Source organism: Malurus melanocephalus, unplaced genomic scaffold (assembly GCF_030028575.1).
Source record: "Malurus melanocephalus ecotype Western Australia unplaced genomic scaffold, MMel_1.1 scaffold_233, whole genome shotgun sequence".
Classification (NCBI taxonomy): Eukaryota; Metazoa; Chordata; class Aves; order Passeriformes; family Maluridae; genus Malurus; species Malurus melanocephalus.
Genome location: NW_026623465.1, coordinates 887152 through 903409, shown reverse-complemented (window position 1 = coordinate 903409; position 16258 = coordinate 887152). Strand labels below are relative to the sequence as shown.

General features: G+C 46.8%; 1 long non-coding RNA gene across 1 annotated transcript in view; it reads right to left on the bottom strand.

Moving 5' to 3' along the window:
- The window catches only part of LOC130578571 (uncharacterized), a 158588-nt gene that overhangs the window by 37496 nt on the left and 104834 nt on the right, over positions 1–16258 (bottom strand). The window lies entirely within an intron of this gene.

Sequence of the window (16258 nt, the reverse complement as noted above, 5' to 3'; positions counted from 1 at the left end):
CCGGGGGTAGACTGATCCACCAGAGACTTCTGAACCCGCAGCATGTGGCAATGGAGGCTGAAGAGAGACACTGTGTGGGAGGCAACGTTTAAAATGTCGCTGTTTTGCTTTTCACTTGAAACCACTCCAAGGGCCGTGGGGAAAGCGTTTGAGAGCAGGAGCTGTGCTTTGGCTGTCTGGGAAAGTTCTGCCAGTGCATGGGCAGAGCGTGGGGTTACCCAGAAAAGCCCTGCTCACCCACAAACACCCCTGGAAYGGTGAATGTTACCCAGGCAATTATTTTAAATTTATCTCAGCAATTAAATGCAATTCTGCTCACACAGCAGATATATCCGTGCTGGGTGATTATAGCCCAAGAGGCTGTTGACAATGTTGTGCTGGCTGCACCCACCTCAGCTGCTGTGGCACTGGGGGGGACAGCAGGACTGTCTCAGTCAGGCAAAGGGCATCTTCATGAACTTCATTATTCATATTTCCTCCACACAGGCAGCTCTTCATAGGGAAAAAGTGTTTCCCTTGGGTTGGTGGGTGGGAATGAATGAAGGATGCACCAATGGCACAGCTTTGGCAGCTCGGGCCCCACACAATCACCTGCACWCACATTGTAGGGCTGGGTTACAGGCACAGGGACCCAGTGATGTCTCCTCTGGGATGGCAGAACCTTTCCATGTTGGCTTCTGGGTGTCTATGGACACCTTACAACCACAGTCCCATGCAAAATTCAGACTCAGCTCCTCTCCTCAATGTTGAAATCACTGCCGAAATCCCAGTGGGAAATTCCTCTGAGGTGTGACAACACTTGAGGGACAGCACTCCCTCCTGCTCCTGCCAGCCCAGGAGGTCCTGCTGCTCACAGGGATGCTCTAAACAAGCCAGGTGAGGAAAGAGCTGGGAGAGAAACACCTTGTTGTGGTTTCACCTTAAAAGGTCCGTTCTGTTACTCGCTGTGCAACGTGCTCAGGAGCTGCCACAGGTGATTAAACGTCCGGGAGTTATTAGATCACACACGGATAATCCTCCCTGTACCTGGCAACGTGACTCGTTATGATTCATAAATTCCAGGGGTGTTATGATTCCCAGACGGATGGAGTGTGTTGAAAACTCCCTTCCACAGCTTTAGCAGCAGAAAACCATGAGGGGTGTCACAGGCAGTGCTGAAGATCCCCCACAAGGGTACCCATAAAGGGACCTCCTTAATTTTGAGGATAAAATGGGATTTCTCACACCCTTTTCCACCAGGGTGCTGTGAGATGCCTGAGCCACCTGGGAGGGGGCAGGGGACAGAGGGGTGAGGGGACACAGCCTAGAGGGGGACACATAGGAAGGAGGTGTTATTGGCTGGTTAGAAAGGCAGAAAAGGCAGCAAGAACTGGGGTTTGTCTCCTCAGTCTCCACAGCAGTTGGCTCTGGGCTAAAGTCACAACAAGAGTTTGATTAGARAGAGCTTGATTTGTGAAGGGGATGCAATTAAAACCTTGGATCCTCAGGGCTGAACCAACTCCTGCCTCACTGTGGGCCATGGTGGGGCTGTTTCTGCTCCTCCACTTTCTTTGAATTGCTCCTGCTGCAGCTCTTCAGGTCAAGGCAAAATCCAGCTGAGCTGCTGAGGATGAGCAGGAGCAGTGTTGTCTCCCTGAGCATCAAAATGGGAGCACAGAACAGGCCTGAGAAGAGGCGAGCTAATCCAGGGATGAAAAATCCTTCAAACATTATTAAACACAAGGGCAAAAATGGTGYCTCAGGAAGATCCTGAGTGCCAGCTCATGTGTGTGGGCAGCATAGATGCAGGAGACCTCCTGAAGTGGCTCCTTTTATCCTGAAGTGTCATCTTTTATCCAGAGGCACTTCCCTGGCCACTTTGCAAGAGGAGAAAGGGGGCTGGTTGGGCTCTGGATCTGATTCCAATGATTCTTAGCTGAGATGAGATGAGATGAGCAACTGCCTGTGGATGTAGCTGGATCTCTGGAGAGTGTTGCAGTCACCCTCTGTGCTACTGCTAWGTGAGAAGCATCAGCTTTGCCCCAGGCAGCAGTTTTGGGTGCTCAGCAGGAAGGGCTGGGAGCTCTGGAGTCAGGAGCAGCCACTGCTTCCCAAAGCTCACCTTCCACTGACTCACAAACCCTCGGGCTGCATCCAGGACTGACCCCAAAAGAGAAGCACCTTCRAGCTGGGAGATGAAAGCCTCGAGCCCATCCATCCTGATAACATGAAACTTTTGCTTTTGAGATGCACTGGTGTCACCAAGTTCAGGTATAAAACCCCACTAAATATTTCATTCTCATCAATTGCTTGCTCTAAGTGCCTTCTGAGGAATTCATGGGAACGTTTTCTATTTGACACAGAGATACTTTCAATTATGAAAGATGGCTAAAAATAAAAGGAAATTATACTGTTCAGACATCTCTGGAGGTGGAGACAGGAGAGGAAACCGTCAAGGAGAGCCAGGGAAGAGATTTTTGTTAGATGTAGAGAAAGGCTACTTATTTTTATAGACAGAAAATGTCAGGAGAGAGCCTGACTTGAGAATCTGGAATCTGTCACTCACCTTCTCTATTAATAATTTGACCTCAACTATTTAGGGTCTGAGCCAGAGAACTGGAGTAAAGAGTCATGTCAGTCTCTTTTTCTGATTGCAGGGGGTTTGATCACTCTCTGAAAATTCTCCATGTAGAATTTTTTTTTAATGTGTTTTCCTTATTTTTTTTTCTTTTTAAATGCAGGACTCCAGCCTGTGACACTAAGAAGACTCTTTTTGGGCTTTCCTTTAAATGTGAGAGGCTTGGGCTGATAACCTAGGGCTTCTTACAGAGAGGCAGGCAGTGGTGATGTAGCTCTTGCAGAGATGTAACTGTACCCTGGGTCAGGAGCTCATCTCCAACAAAGGACCCACCACACTGAGAACAAGGGCTGATGCTGACTGATGAGCAAAGGCTGAAGTTAAAACCTTGCCCTGACAGGAAAAAACATGAACARTCCCCAAAGAGTGTCCCTTAGGAGAATGCAGCCAGCAAGATGAAATTGCCATTCATGCTTTTTAGAGATGTTCAATGTATTAGGAATTCAATTAAGAAAATGTTCCACTGCAGGAAGCTCAAAAATTAAGATTATCATTATTGTAGAGGAAGGAAACATTTTTAATGCATTAATTTTTTAAAATGACATCCCTACAGACAATCCACTTTCCTTGCAGCACCCAGGACAGCAAAGGAGAGCAATTTTCTTCAGCAATGAGAACTGCAGCAAGAAGGTTACAGAGGAGCAGATGATACAAAGAAGGTTTTCTGTGGGATGCAGAGTGCTGGAGGATGCCAGGCTGGATAATGGGCCCTGAGCTGTTGCCTGGAGGAGATGACAGCCCTGAATTCCTTGATTTACCTGTAGTCTTGACCTGTAACTTGCTCTACATCTTTCCACTTCAGGAGGYTGACCTAGATGGAGGCAACATCAGTGACCAGCATTGACTCAAACAGGGCTGTGAACCCAAAGAAAAAGGGTCTCTGTGCACTTCCCTCATGTCCCCAGACCAGGCATTTACTGCCCACATGTCTTYCTGTGTTATGTTTGCATAGTGCCAATAGTCCTGATCCAGGGAATGGGTGAGTGGGTCCCTGCTGCTGCCTTCCTATCTACAAAATAAAGCAACAATTCAGCTCAAAGCAAAAGGTGTTCCCAAGCACCTCCTCAAAATAAGTCTGGATGGGGGAGGTGGGTTGGGTTTTTTATTTGCAGGACGAGATATCACATGGAATCCAAGAATAGAATAAGTTGCAGGGGAGGGAGAGGAGGAGGAGGAGGAAATCACTGCTTTTGCATTTCTTGTTCCCTTTCCAAACCTTGTGCATGCCACRGTTTTAATTAATAACTCTGTCACCCATTGTAGAGTTCAAACAAAGGAGTACAAGGAGGATGTATTCCAGGCGTGCAGGTATCTGGGGAAAATGAAGTGATGGCTTTATGCTTTGAGGCCTCATAATGGGGCTCYAGCTTTTACTCAAAAGTTGTTCTCTGCCAGGAGTTATCTGAAACATCACCTCAGGAGGACACTTTGAAGCTGGACTCAAATAGTATTTAAAATGAAGAAAAAAGTCAAATACTTCATTTGGAGGCTAAATAAAATAAACAGACACACAAACACAACCACMAGTAACAACATTTCTCTGCAAGGCTCCTTATTTCTCCCACCTGACACACTCCCACGAGCATCCACTGCCCCTCTCCTGACAGATGGGACAGTCCTGCTCCCAGACCAGCCCCAAGAGGATGAGGCAAGTGCCAGTGCCTGCTCTGGAGACTGAACTGAGTGTCAGTGATGCTCTGTGCACAGCAGCAGCACTCAGAGCTCTGTGCAGGCTCTGTGCTGTTTCCAGTGATGTCTGCTCAGCACATTCCCCTTTGTTTTGGGGCAAGAAGCGACTCAGCTGGGTCCTGCCCTGTTCAGGAGTGGCAGCTCTGCTCAATCTCTGCCCCATGTGGTTTGGGTTCACTGCAGAGCACTGCACCCATTCACCTTTTTCTCTGCCTTATTTACCTTTACACTTGTGCTGCACATCTCAACRCACTTCCCACCTCCATCAGGTAAGATCATCCTCCTTTTTACAGGCTGGGAAAGCAGAACCTCCCAAGACCACAYAGAAATAAGAGGCAATCTCTGCAGGCCCCACTGACCTCTTTAATTTTGAACAACTCTTTCCCCTTTGGGCAAGTCAAAGAGTAACTAAAACTACCTGCAAATAACTTCTGTGGAGGTAGCAAGTGCCTTGTAGGAAGTTGCTGATGTGACACATTCAGGCTGTCACTGATCATCACTTTTCTGCACAGACAGTTTGATGATACTGMTTTCCTTAATTGCACCAAAAAAGTAAGTCAGGAGATCAACAGTGCCATGAAGAATTCACAGGGAAAAGAGACAATATCCACCCACCTTGGAGGGTTGCTGCAGAGACAGAGCCTGAAACCAGAGCTCAGATGGTTGGTAAATGAAATGATGGAGAGAAAAAAATTCTCTGAAGCTGCTTTTCCATTTCTGTGGGGTTCTAACAGCAGGAAAGATTTGATAACCCTGCATATCCAGTGGCACAGGCTGTGGATTTCCTTCCGGCCATTTGATGAGTGCCAGCTTTGCTTCCACAGTACCCAGTGAGGACCCAGCTTGTGATGGGAGGGACATCACCAGCTCCTTCTCCACTGTGTGAAAAATGCACATGAAAATTTCTTTTTTTGACCTCATGAAAAGGAGCTTTTTGAAAGTACTGAACAAAAGAGGATATATCACCACATCCAAAACARCAGCAGCAGAGAATAGTGTCTGACCCTCAGACTCAGCCTTTCCCCAGACACTCTCCCAGCCAAACCTGCCTTCCAACCTGTGAAGGGAAAGGCCTCTTTGGTCCAGCAAATTCAGGACTTTTCCTCAGCATCAAACAAGACACAAACTCATGCCCCCCTTTCCAGAAGCTTCAGCGAGGCTGGATGAAGGCAGCAGCACAGTTCATGCCCGGGTGAGCTCCTCATCCCTGCCTACAAAGTGCTTTTGGAGTGGGCAGTTGAAAAGGATCAGAAGGATGAGTCAGGGCAAGGATTTCAYGACACATCAGCACATTTGGGGGCTCAGGAGATGCATGCTGGTGTAGGAGAGCAGGGCAGCCATAGGGAGCTGCCAACAAATAAATCTCCAAATGGATCCAAACATTACAGTGCAGGAAACCAGGGCCACAGCCTTCCRAAATCAGTGTATAAGGAGGTGCCAGGGACTGCATTGGAAGGACTTGGAGAAAACCAAGATAAAAGTCAGAGGCATGGGGGAAAAGCACGTACCAGAAGCAATCTCCAGGACAGGCATGGATGGGTCCAGGAGGGTCCCTGGTAGCACAGAGTGGAGAAAGAGCTGGTAATGAGAGCACCATGGGCAGGACATGGCACCTTGGTCAGGCTGCCCCAGAACACTGCAGAGTGGGTCACCAGCATCTCTCTGAGAATACATGAAATGAGCTTCAAACCAGGCACAGCTGCTGCCCTAATGGAGCTCTAGAAACCCCCTGGGGTGTATGGAGAGCATGAACGCTTCCAAACCAAAACCAAAAAGACCCAGGAAAAKGGAGAAGGCAAAACTTGGCTGAGGGAGCAGACAGTACCTCAGAAAGTCTGTTTTGTGAGTCACCATGCACTGCTTCAATTGCCTTCCCCTCAAAATTACAGTCCTCACTGCAGTTATGTGGACAAAGACAGTCCACGAGGACCCAGGATTTAAAATCCTGATGAAAGCCCCCGTTTGCTTCCAAGAAGCAGAGGAACCAGAAAAAGCACAGTGCAGTCAAATGCAAAAGCATTTGCTCTTTCAACACCTACGAGCACATTTTTCTTTTTATGATCCATTTGGAAAACAGTGTCTTCTGCAAAGAACAAAAATAATCCTCCCGTCAGGCACCCCGAGGCATGGCAGTGGTCCCAGAAGCAAATCAGCAGCTCCAGATCTGCGTGACGTTGGGAGGYTTAATGAGGGTGACATGTTCTGCCACGCAGGGAACACACCTTTGGAGGAACGGCCCCGCTCCCAACGGGAGCTGCAGATGAATCCTCGCTGATCCCACTGCCTTCAACCGTCACAACGCTGCCAACCCACCAKCCCACGCCCACTGCGCTGAGGAGGGATTGAGAAACCCTCCTAAAACGCAGTTTTCTTTTTTTGGTAGTGCCCGATGAGTCTCCAGTACACCCTGATCTCTGCCTTGAGGCTGTTGTTCTGAACAGCCTCCAGTATTTCCCCCAGTGCCTGCAAACTGGTAGAAACTGAGGGTGTATTTTGGGGTGACCTTGAAGGGTTTCAAAGTCTAGAGATCATGTAAACATGAAATAAGTGTGGTTTGTTTGGGAGGAGGGGGGCATTGCTACCAAGGCAGCCAGGCAGAAGAGTGGCTTCTCATATGAATTGGGATCCCATTTGCATTAGATTAAAGCAAGAGAAAATTGCCAGCAAAGTGGGATTAAGAATATTTATGGATCACATTGGCTTGATGTATGTGTCTCCCAAGTGATGGAAACTGAGTACAAAATTGAGAAACTTCAGCAATCTGTGGGGGAAAGGAGACAGACAGCAATGACTTTTTAATGCTTTATACATTTTTTTTTCTGTGAATTTGGTGCTCACAGAAAGCAATTATAATAAAAGGTTTGAAAAAGAAGGTGGATATAGCAATGTTTTGTCTTTCTAGAAAGATCAGTCCATCTTAAGATCTCAAAGCACTTTTCAAACTCGAGGAGATCTTAACTGCATTAGGGCAAGAGCCATAAGTAAACTTTTGTCAATACCAAACCCTTTGCAGATGCCACGACACCTTATATCTGTCCTTCAGATGCTCTGGACATTGAGAACACTCTGCTTCTCTTCTCAGAGTGCAAAAACCTGTACGCAAAGAGCTTGAATTTCTAACCCCCAGTACTTCCCAAGCTGTCTTGAGCAGAGAAGGCACTGTGGGGCTGAGCTGTGGAGTGAGCATAGAGGAGTTGAGAACAAGATTTAGGGGGTTAAATGCTTTTTATAGCAAATGTCCACAGAACAAAACCAAACCACTAAGGAACAGGTATCTAAAGTGACTTTACAGGCACAGAGGAAAAAATAGAGAGAAAGTCTGAAATGCAAAAGGAAACCTAATAGAAAACTGGACAGGCAAAGACACAACCTGGGTGTTCTAGAGACACYTAATTACCTACTTGATTAATTTGTATTGCTCCCTTTCTTTGAGAGTGGTTTACTGTGGTTCAACACTAACCTTTTCTTAATCAACTTTAAATAAGTCRAGATGAGCCTGATTTAAAATTTACTGGGTGTCTGTAGACCATTCTTATAACCGGTGTAACCTCTCCTCCTTTTCTACTGGTGGAGCTACGTGTGTTGGCAGCCCTGTAAAAACWGAGTTAATATTCCAGCACAAAACACTTTCAAAGGAGATCTGCACACCTTCCTATTTCCAGGAGTGCTCAAAACTGTATCAGATTTGGCTTTAAAAGCCTSAGTGCTGCTGGTTGGGTTCCTGCATACCAGGGCACATGAGTATTGCTAATTGGCTTAGGTAAGCTTCCTCCACAAGCCTCAAAGTGCCYGATGGAATCACACACCCTTTTCATTCACATTTCCCAACATGCTGGGCTCTCGGTGTAGCTTTCACTGTCCTAAAATGGGATTCCAGGGGCTGGTGTTCCCCCATCATGTGCCTCAAGGATCAGAAGTAGTTGCCTTTCTCTGCATTTCTGCAACTGATACGTAGCTCCACCAAAATCTTGTTCCTCCCATATTCCTCTAAGCTAAAACTGGTTCCCAAGGGACAGGTCACCCTTACAACCCACACCCATAACATCATTTTATGCATATTCCTTCCAAACCCACACTTCTAGTACGACATCTGCTCTTTTCCTGTTTTTTTGTTTTTGTGTTGCACAGACAATTCCCTSGGCTGCTCCAGCCTTGGGTACAGGGGCAGCTCTTTGCAAACATCTCCAGCAGCTGCAGCTGGAGCCATATCTTCTTGGCCTGAGACCAGATCACAGGAAACAGCAGCCTGCCCCACAGAGATCATTTCCACCTTTGTTAGCTTTTGGTTCCAACATCTATTCTGATAGATGCTGAGGTCTGGAGCTGTTAGTAAGGAAATGGAAAAGGGGAATGGCCATGCTTTAACTCTTGCTTGGCAGCAACATTAGCCCATGTTGTTGTTTCCATGCACTGATGTTGATACATTTAACTAAGACAAAAGAGAAAAAGGAAAAAAAGAACAAAAAAACCCAGGAACTACTTGCTTAGAAAAAGCCATCAGTGAGCCAWGTTCCAGGGCTGATCTGTGAACATGAAAGGAGGAGACTCATGGAAGATGGTTGCTCACAGTGTGACTCATTTTTGTGGATTGGAATAGCCCTGTGCCAGCGCCCCATCCCAAGAATCCTGGGTAATGCACAAATGCTGATTTTTCAGCCTGGAAATACCTCAGTAAGGGCAGTGTGAGCTCCTCTGCTCACCAAAGGAAAACAGCCCAAAGCACCAGCAGAGACAGAGCAGGGARGGAATGGCCACAGCTCCCCATGCTGCACCCCATCAGCTCTGCCAGCTCCCTTCACACCCCCCTGGCCCTGCAAAAACAACACCCTCAGAGCTCTGTGTCCATTGCCAGGCAAGGACACACACATCCTGAATTCCCCTCACATCTGCCAGAGGAAGCCCACAGAATACAATCCTAAGGTACAAAGCCATGACAAGAGGAGCCCAAGGGTTAAAGTTGCAGTTTTTCTGCTGGCATTCCATCAAAAAGCATTCCACCCCCAGCATTTCAAATTACTACAGATAAAGCAGTAACAAAGATGCAAAACTGGTTTAGAAAGTAGCTGATAATTTCCTTTTAAACTTCCACTTCAGAGCAAAAACTTTCTTGCTTTGAAATAAATGGTTCTGGACAGGCGGAGGTGGGGGACAYACAACGTGTCCTTCTCCTAAATTCATGTTTGAAATGAAAAAAGGAAAAAACTTCTGAGGATTTGCAACCTCAGTAGCTGGGCATATTCCTCTCTGAACTCAAGGATATTTATCTGCTCCTCATTCATCACAGATCTATTGCACAAAAAAAAAACCTAAAGAAAAAGCAAACTTCCTGATTCAGATAATCATATGWGTGGATTGACATAGTTACAATTTATTTTGCTATAAAATTAACCCAGAAAACACTGAAACAAGGGAATGAAACTCAGGACCATAAAGTTAAAGAGGAAAACTAGAAAAAACATAGCTGCCTGGTGAGGTACACACAGCAAATTTAACCTGAATTAACTAGAGGTGGACAGATTAGTTGYCACACACTAAATTTCTTTGTTGGACTCTTCTCCAGAATGAATACATGGGCTGGAGGGTTTGGTGCACAGGATGGAGGTGAGGACTTTGAGCATCAAGACTGAACCACTGAGCTGCCCTTAGCTCCTCTTGGTGCTTCAGCTTCCACAAAGTAAAGAAAYAGTACAGAAAATGTATAGAAAACCTCAGAGAGGTTGTTCATGTTTGTACCTCACTGCCTGCTGAACACAAACACTGAAAAAATAATGGGAAATGATGGCTTGGCAATAACAAAGGCAGGAAACCACCTGTTTAGCATCCAGCTTCTGCCCAAGCTAACATGCCTCAGAGAGCTGCTGCCTCCTGGAGCAGTGACCCCACAAAGGTGACGGCCCTGGCAGAAAAGTGGTGGCCTTGACCCCCTTGACCCTGCTCTTGCTCCACACGTGTCGAGCACAAGGAGGACCCTCTGGCTGCTTGTGGCCTTGGTGGAGATCCAGCAGTGAGGATGAACACTGGCCACCAGTGCAGGAAATGGAGAGGAGCATCTGTCACTCCCTGGAACCTCTGCATCACTGTCACCTCCTCAGCTTTGCGCTTTCCATCTGCCTCCTAAGCTGGTGCAGCACATTCACAAGATGAGAGGTTGGCTGAGCCAAGGCTGGCTGCTTCTGGGGTATCAGAGACCACCAGTGGTGTGGGCAAAAAGCCTCCTGTGAGCTTTGTGGTACACAGAACCCCAGAGAGGAGTCATCTGCTSSAAACAGYGTGTGTCAYGTCACCTGTCAGCTGGCGTGGGGCACGGCAGCACCACGCAGCTCCACTCAAATAACAGCAATGAAACAAGGCAAACAAGAACAGGGCTTAGTCACTTGTTTGAGTCTCATCCCCTTTTGTTTTTACAGATGTGCAGTTCACGGAAATGAGATGATTAGCTCATCAAAGCATCTGTCATCTGAGAGACAAACCAGCTTTTCACAAATGCATCCAAGTGACAAGACCTGTCGGATATGGGCTGCAGGGAATCTCTCTGAGTCTTATTTTTGGATCTATTATAATCAGCCTTACCAGCTTATTAGTTATCTCCAAAACATCAGTAGGGAAGGAAAAGATAAATACATAAAAACTTGTCATGGCAATCTAAAAATGCCGTGGCACTTTTACAGCTCTTTCTTTTAACAAGCTGTACAGCCTGGCCTTTACTCCTGGAAGATTTAAATGACTTGCCAAATTATTTAAATGGACTAAGTTTTATTTTTATGTTCTTAAAATTGGGACATGTTAAAATGAAAGGGTCTGGTGGTCTCAGGCTTTGCCAATCAACAGCAAAACTGCTCGTGTGTTTAACACTGGACAAGTGCTTTGCTGCTGTTCCAAATCAGGTGAGAAAGAGCGGTCAGATATTTTAAAAAAAATCTCTTGACTGGGGCTCAGGAGATTTGAACTGAGCATCAATCTCCCCCTTGGGCTTCCTGTGTTTGATGGCACCTCAGAACATCGCTGCTGTTTTATGCACAATGCCTGAGAGCACAGGGAGAGTTTTTGGTTCAGTTGGAGCCACACTGATGACAGGGCTATGTAGAATCGCAGAATGGTTTGGGTTGGAAGGGACCTTAAAGATTATCTTGGAAAGGGACCTTAAAGATTATCGTGATCCAGCAAACGCAAAGGGACATTTAGTGGCCTTCAGGATGCAGCAATGGAGCACAAAGGGATTTTTAATTTTTTTCTTTTAATTACAAAAGACAGGATTGCTGGGACTGAAAGGGAGATTACTCATTTGTTCTTAGACCTTTGCTGTTAATCACACCACACCTACTATGGCAGCAGTGGCAAGCTGCTCCTGCTTGGCCTGGTGCCACCCAGCCCAGCCTGTGCCATCCCTTCACCCGTGCTCAGCGTGGTGAGGAGAGAGCTCACAATCCCAGCGCTGCGAGTCTGCACAGCTCCGGGCACGGCCGAAACCCCGCGTGTGCTCAGCAGGGAGGAGGAACAGAGCCCGGCCAMAGGGAGATGTAATCAGTGGAAACAAACGGAAATGACACAGCCTGGGCATGAAGAGACATGTACAGTCGGCGTGGGGGGAAAAATGGGTTATAATGTAAAATCAAGCATTATCTGTCAGTTCTAACTAGCTCAGGACAGKGTGACAGCTCCTTGCATGCACAGAGACACTGTTTGGCCTCAAACAGCCTCAAGCATAAGACAGGGGATTGGGGAGAGGACTGGGAACTTCAAAGGACTCATCCTTAGCCTTGATGCCTGGCCTGCTAATGACACCAAAATACAACACTGTTTGGGAAGTGCAGGCTGGCCTTCCCTTCACCCACTCACATCACAGGGACTTCAAGGCCACTTCAGGCCTCCACAGTTTCATTTTGGCTCATCCTTTGACCAGATGCAACATTAGCTGCCTCCTGGCAATGGCCATGGCCCTCTAAAATGTGTATGGCATGTATCCTGGCCRGATCCTTGCTTACTGCCACAAACCCAGACTCTCTGCTCCCCAGGATGCCCCATGGCACAGGCTGAGACTCAGCACTGCTCTCCCAACACTGTGCACTATCTTCTGAAGCAGAAAATGTTTGTGTTGGGCACTGCCATCAGGGTGTTTAACAAAGCTTTCMAACCTCTTCTTTCTGCACTGTGCACCTTTTATTTTCTGGTGAGCACTGGGGCCTCTTGTGTGACAAGGATGATGGGAAGAGGCTTTGGTATAGGCCAAAATGCYTTTCCTCTTTCCATTCCTATTCTCATTCTTTTCTCCCGGCTTCTATTAATTCCTTTCCTTTCCTAAGCCTGAGAGCATGTCTGAATGTCCTGTTTGCCCCTAGGCAGAGCAGGATCAGCAGTGTGGTGGCAAGGAGACAGCCACCTTCGTTTGGTGGCTCTTCCCAGCTGCCTTGTTCCTCTTGAGTCACAGAGCCTCTGCCAGGACCTGCCTGGGGATGACTCAGTCCAAGCTCACGGCTGTGGATCAGACGTAGGAGCTGTGTGGAGCCTTGGCAGGTCCTTCCTAATGCCTTCCCCAGGCAGGATGTGGAGCAGGGCACTGCAGGCAGAGGGGCAACGCTGCACGGTCACCCTGAGTGACAGAAACCTCTTGTTGGGTCCCCTGATCCTCCTCCTGCTGCAGCCAGGGCCAGCCCCGAGCCCAAAGGGACTGAGCTGTCCCTGCAGGTTAGAGGTGCTCCCAGCTTGGCCAAAGCAGCACCTGGCCATTCAAAAACAAAGGAAGGAAGAGGAAGATATTCATCAGCTCCTAACCAGTTCAACCCCACCATGGGCTGAGCCATTTGTAATGCTCTTTCCCTTGAAGTCTCAGCTTGGCTGCTCCCTGGTGCTTCAACATCTCCTCCCAAGTGTATCCTCAGCTTTTTCCAGACAAGATGTCAAAAAATGTCCTCTCCAGGTGGGGACAATGGCCCAAGTAAACAGCTCAACAGATAAATCAGAGACCTGTGGTGGGGGTAAGCAGAGGAAGAAGGAAAGGCCCATAAGTGGTGGTGATGCCCTGAAGATTGTGTGCTAATCACAGTGAATTAATTGGCAGACAGAAGAAATCCCATTTTCCTCTCTTCAAACACCCATAAGTRATACCAGGAGTTACTTAATAAAGTAACTGAAAGGACTGAAAAATCTACAATGTTCTACAACTGACTGGACTCCAAGGAGAGGCAAGACAATAAGAGACTTTACATTCTCAGCATTTTCTTTTTAATTTTCCTGTTTGTTCTACACATAAAAAAAGAATGAAAATACGATGGCAATTGTTGAACATCATGATCCTTTTGTAGAAAACACTACACTGGGCCTGCAGTGACACAAAACCAGAGAATCAGATTATATATTTTTTCATGAAGTTGGGAGAGCTGGTCTCCAAGGGCAAATATCAACTTCACTTAGCAGCTATCCTGCCATAATAGCTTTCAGCTTTCCAAAGGAATTTTTCCTGGGTTTCCTCCAAAAACTAATAAGACTAAAGCTTCCTGGAGCGAGCTCACTCTGTAGAATTTCCCCCACTCACCCTGGACAGCAGATGTGCATCTGCAGGGCTAAATGCACCGGAGGATTTATTCCTTAGCTTAGGTGGTCTGGCCAGAAGTTCCTCCTGGCGCTTCCCTTCCAGGATCTGCCTGCAGTTGGGCACTTTCCCAAGGCAGCAGTGGTCTCCAGACATGTGTGACCATGTCAGTGATCATCAGTGCACTCTGGCCACCCCTCCATGTCACACAACTCACAGGCACCCCTCTCAAGGCTGGAGTGGAAGTGTAGCGAGCAGTACCAGAGGTACAGCTTGGATTCCAGTAATCCTCAGTAAATATGGCACTGCCTGCTAGCAAAGTCAGTGGGAACTGGGCACCTCATTCCCCTAAATCTGGGCAGGAATTGCAACTCAGGCACTCCCATCCTAACCCAGCCACTCCTGTAGGGAACTGCTCAGCTCATCACTATGATTTGGGATTAGAAGCCAACCATCCACACACAGAATTTGTGTCTGTTGCCTAGAAGACAAGCAGTACATCAGGGGGTCAAATCCCAAAAGGAAATGCCTTTTGCTTTTCATGTTTCAGTCTCAGTGACTGCTCAAAGAGTTATTGTATCATTAATATCTGCATGGAGCTTATTCTGAGCGGTTTACTGGAAAATTACGACTTGTCAGCAATTAGCATAAAATGAGTAGGAGCTGAAGGCAGAACAGCCCATTATAAAGGACTTTTTAGACAGAGCTCTGACGCTGGTGCTCAAAAGAGTATTTAAAGAAGGATTCCTAAACAGCTACAGGTCAAGCAGATATTTTATATAATGGGCACAGGAAAGACTGACAGTCCGATTTACAGCTGGAGTCCAAAGRGTTCCTTGCTTTTGAAAACACAGCTTTTCTCCTGGTCTTATAATTTCTATTTGGAAAAAGAAATCCCCCTACAAYGCACACCTGGTTTTTCATTTGACTTCTCTAGAAGCTTCTAGGGAGAGACCATCAAAGACAGCTGAGTGTCTGAATACTCAGACCCAGGCCCCTCCTGTGTACCTCCTCCTTTAGAAGCCAACTGAAATAAGAGGGATGATTTTACTTTACATTTCAGGGGTCTGTATAAGCCTTCAGAAAAGGTGGTATTTCTTGAAGGTGTGCATGTGGATATAATCCTTCGGTCACATTCTCCCTGCCCTACTGTGGACAGCTGGTGGGTTTGTTTGTTTGTTTGTCACATTGGACAAATAAAGAGAAAATGTCAGAGCCCTGTGGCAGCTCCCTTTGGGCTGTCAGGTGATTCTCCTCCGTGGYTGACAGTGAAGCTGGGATCCCATCCTCTCCCATAGGGCTTTACACACCCTGTGATCAGGGAAGGTGGTGGTTTAGCAGCATGAGAACTTGCTCTCTTCTRTGTGAAAACACTGGATAATTAATCTTGCTACCATTATATGGGTAAGGATATGAAAACAGACACAACAGCCCAGGGACAGMCAAGAGACCACAGGTGTCCTTCACCCCATTTGCCATTGCTGAAATCTTCTGGCTAAACCTGCTCCCGTTCCACTTCAAAATCCTGCCAAATCTCCAGTGCCAAGAAATCACTGCCTACTTCTTCTGGGATTATGATGCATTCCTTCCTCAGACTTACAAACCCATTTCCTTCTCAGTGGCAGAGGATTAAATTTCTTTCAGAATCAGCGGAAACACTCTGTGCTCTTACATATAACGTATTAGCATTAGAGCAAATTCATCTCTGATCTCATTCATCATTTCAGTCCTCTTGGCAGACAATATATCAGTCTTTTTACAGTCAGCACAGACTTCTTACTGTCTCAGAGAAAAAGCTTTGGCATCTGGTTCAGCCACTGAACTCCAGCATGACCTGAGTCCTGAATGGACAGCAGCAGAGGTCCTGCAAAATGACTCAGTTCCATATGGCTTCCTATTAGTGACCTCCATCAGAAACCTGAGGCTTCTCCACTGAAGGTTCATCTGTATCAACCTGCTTACAATGGGGCTCCATGTGCTCTCCTGAATGACTTTCCTTCCCACATTTCTCATTGTCTGTGAAGTGGTGCAGAAGGGGATTAAATAAGCTATCATCTTAGTGATAATGAGAAAATTGAAACAAGCTGTTTCATAAATGTGATCRTTATCTAGTAAATGAAATGAAATATTCAATGTGGCCACCCAGCAGTGGCCAAGGAACTTCTCTTACTCTGCATTTCTTTTATCTGGGAGAAAGAGGAAATTATCACAATCTCCTGCAAACTAGAGACTTCACAATGGACACCCTGCCATTAAAATCATCTGGCTTTCCACACTTGCTGCACTGGACACTGCACAGTGACTGCTGGCTACTTAAAGACCGAGACATTCAGCTCTGGAATGTTGCTGGTGCTAATGGCCCGTTAACAGGGACCAGATTCCTGAGGTTTSTCTCTTGGAGAGTGGGGCTGGGGACACCATAGGAC